Here is a 4,119-nt window from a genome sequence, read left to right on the forward strand (position 1 = left end):
CATCAGGGGAGAGCATTAAATGCGCGCGATGCGTGAGTTTGCGATCCTCATTTATATGAAAAAAAAACCCAAACCCAACAGTTTTTTGTTTGCTGGTGGGGAGGGCTTGCATGGTGGATGGTTGAACTCAACCAGGAAAGAAGATTTCTAGCTGTCTGAAGATTTCTAGCTGCCTGTCAAGGAGTCTCGTGCTGTGGTTTGCACCAGGACGGACACCTTGCATCCTCCCCCAGGCAGCATGACTGCAGGATGCACTTAGGCTTAAATCATCTCTGAGGTGTAAACTATGAGGTTAAGATCCTCCTTTGACAGTAAAAAGTGCACTGAGGGAATAAAGGTCATCCCCAGCCAGAGAAATGTGTATGTGCAGTTTCCTGGAGGGCTTCTTTCCAGACTGAGGAGAAAACAAAGTGATTGGGAAACACCCTGCAAATAGTTGGGCTCTTGTAAAACACAGCTGGGGCTTCCCAGCTCCCTCAGCTCCCGATTGAGAAATGATTTCTTAATGACCCAACTGGATGTGTCAAGGAGCTGAAGTTCCAGCATCAGTGCAACAGCCCTCCTTCCCATGGGAAAATATCCCAGAGATAATGCTGGCCACTGATTTTTTCAAGCAGCTGATATCCAGGCCCTGCCCAGGGTCTCAGAGAGGTGCTTCAGCCAGGCTTGAAGGCAGCCCAGGTTCCCAGTTAGATTTCATGGAAATATGTGGGAATCAGGTGGGAAAACATCCCCAGGCTCGTGGGTCCCCTCCTTCTGTAGCTTTTGTAAGAGCCTGGAGCACAGTCAGCTGGCTCTGCTATGGTTCTGCTAAGGCAAAGCAGGTCCTGCCTGGCAGGGAATCTCTTCCTTCTGTTCATTCCTAGTATCCAGAGCCTTGGGATCACACTGAGTCATACCTTGTGTTTCTGATAGAAAATTAGTGAAAACCATCTTCCCTGCATCTTCCCTCTCTCTAGGCAGGTAGGAAAAAAAGATTTGTTGAGAGTTATTGTCTTTTCTCATCCTGGAACCTCACCATCATCTGTGCAGCTGGCATTTGGCAAGCTGTGTCCATGAGGAGCCTGGGTGACCTTCTGGAATTCTCCTGGCTCCACCTGGGCTGTGTGGTCCCAATCCTGGTTCTTGTTAGCCAAGTGCCATGGGCAATGTGAGTAATTGAGCAACAGCCTCTGGCTGGTTCCTTGTTTAATTTCCTCCTCTTGGCAAAAAGCTGCTGCTTGTGCAAACTCACGTAGCTCACCACTGAGTACACAAGCTGGAGAGGAACAAAATCCAGAATCTGTGTGGTGTGGACAGGGACCAAAGTGCCACATCTCAGGCTGGTGTGGGGGCACCTGGTGTTTTCCAGCATCGCCATCACCTTCTTCCTCCTCCAGACTTGGGTTTGGGGGGGAGGAATGCAACAGTGAGGGGTCCAGCAAAAATACTGACCCAGGAAAGGGGAAATAAGAGCTGATGAGCATGACAATGCACCAGAATAATTGGTGCATTTTGGTTTATTATTTATTGCAGCAGACCTGCAGCTTGGGAGCAATTATATTGTCTGGGCTCAGGATCACAGCTCTCTCTGTCATCTTTATGCCCATTCAGTTCCATAATGGGAAATTACATTTTAGCAGCAGTGACACTGAATAAATGAAGAAAGAAAAAGTAATTGCTGGCAATTGGCCATGCATTCTGCAAAGCCACTGAATGAAATGAAGTTCCATTTTCTTGCTGCTTTTGATTTCTGCCTGTTAGGAGATCTAATGGAAAATCCGTGTGTTTTGCTACCCTACAGCTCAAAAAATGCTGAGAATAAGCTGAATCAAGACTATAGTGTAAAAAGAAGCAACACTAATATGAGTTGGTTTTCTTCATTCTGGTATAAGCCATCATTTTCACACTATAAAAATGGAACATACAGCCTGATTATAGTGCCTTTATAGTATTTTCTATTTAATTGGTTAATAAAGCTCAGACTCTATTTTAAGCAGCTAATTTGGGAAACCTTATTTTTTTTTTCTTTTCTTTTTCAAAACAGACATTATCTGCTATGAAGATAAAGCAGCTGTAACCTGAGATGATGTGAAACTCTAAGGGTGCCAATGCCAGGGCAGGGTGCTGCTTTCACTTCTAAACTCCCAGCTCCTTCACCTCCTTCCCTCCCCTGAACCAGCCTTGCCACACTTCTGTTCCTCTTGTGCCACCTTGAGGGAAAAACCCTCTGGTGCATGGGTAGAATTTAGTGAGTTTGCTCCTACCCCCATATCCAAATACTCTGTTTTCTTGTTTGGTTTTTCCCAGGCTCATGGGCAGAACATCCTCTGCTCCTGGTTTTCAAAGCAAAGAACAGAGTTCTGGGGAACAGTTCCTTTCAGTGCTGCTGCTCAAGGTGAGGTGAAATCCTTAGGTCTGTCCCTAGGGAAAGGGGGAATTTAATTAAATCTCTGGGTTTCTGTTTGCAAAGCCTCCACTGCTGGGACCAGGAGCCTCACCTGGTGATGCAGCTGAGCCCCACCATCCACATCTCCATCACGGAAACAGTCAGAAGGTCTTTTCTCTTTTGCAAAGCTTCTCCCATGGGTGTTGCTGCTTTATCTACATAGAAAGGTCATGAGAAGGAGAAAACATTGGGAACAAACAGGACTCACCTGTATAAACTCACCTGCAAAAGATTTCTTTTAAACTTATATGTGAAGGACTCTATATGATGCTGTAAATCCTTTTGCCATAGACAGACAATTGATGCTCAGCTGGAATCTCCAGAGAAAAATCCCCCAGAAAACAACCTCCTGGATGAACAAATCCCTGCTATGCAGTGGGCAAAGTGAAACTGTCAGTGTCCAAAGACTCTTCTACAGATTTTTCTCAACCTCGTGGGCTTCTTCACTGCTCATGAAACTATGGAACAGCTTCCTGAAGGGAGGCAAAACCCTTCTGCACCACCAAGTTTAATGGAGCCCTGAATCAGGCATATCGAAATTACAACAATTTTAGTTTTTTTTTTATTCTTGTATTTAGAATTTCTGCAGAATACCAACCTAGAGATGCATGCAGCAAATTTAATGCAGACCTTTAACTTCTTGAAGATTTATTATAACATTTGTCCTGCTGATTCCAGTGCTGAGTTCAGTGTCAACTGCTGCAGATCAGTTTCTTTTTCCCAAAGTCCATTAGCCAACTGCCTCAACAGAAACTGTACTTGTAGTAACATGGAGACAAGTTGAAACCAAACCCATAATTTTGCAGTCTTCACCAAACAGATCCTTCTTTTGAAAACCAAAGCACTTGGTCCACCTTACACTTCACATCAGGAGGCAGGAGTTGGGTACAGACCAAAATGAGAAGTTGTAGAGATCCCCAGGATGACTTCACTGCCAGACTGAGAGCTACCCTGACACCTAATGCCAGCTGATACCTTCCCAATGGTACCTTTCTCAAGCCATGAAACCCCTGCTCTCCTCTCCTGGGTTAATTTACAGGCAATTTCTTGGTGGCTTCTCTGTTTGGCTTCAGGGCAGCAATGCAGAAGGATTCCTGCCTACTCCAGCCAAGCAGGTGAGCAAGACCAGTGTGGGTGGAGCTGGTGGGACAGTGAGGTCTTGTCTGCTCCTGGAAATACAGTGCTCAACAGCCTCTTAGTGCCAGGCACCTCTTTATCCTGCAGTGGGCACCAGCCCAGCTCTGGCTTGGTTTGCTTTTCCATCTCTTGGGGTCTTTGCAAAGCTGCCTGAGCAGCTGCTTCTGGAGTGCAAACCACCTGAGTTCCAGCAGAGAACATTGGCTCTGAATCAACATGGGAAACACCTGCTCAAACAAAAGGATCACCTACTGCTGGCACCATCACTGCTCTCTTTCCAGCACTGTCCATCAGCTCCTGAAATGGAAATGATGGTGCCAAGAACTGAGTGAGCTCCTGACCTGCAAAGCTGTGCCCTCTGGGAGGGAGGATGCTGTGTTCTGGGGGTCTCTTGTTCCCCTTCCAGTGGATAAAATTACTTTATCTCCATGTACCTATGTTTTCTGAGCATTCCCAACAACAAAAATCTAAAACATTTGTCCTTTTTTCCATAATTTCTCATAATTTGAAGCCGGGTGGACAGCAGGAACACACAACTGACACTTGACAAGAGC

The sequence above is a fragment of the Heliangelus exortis genome, chromosome 13 (assembly GCF_036169615.1).
Source record: "Heliangelus exortis chromosome 13, bHelExo1.hap1, whole genome shotgun sequence".
In the NCBI taxonomy this organism is placed as follows: domain Eukaryota; kingdom Metazoa; phylum Chordata; class Aves; order Apodiformes; family Trochilidae; genus Heliangelus; species Heliangelus exortis.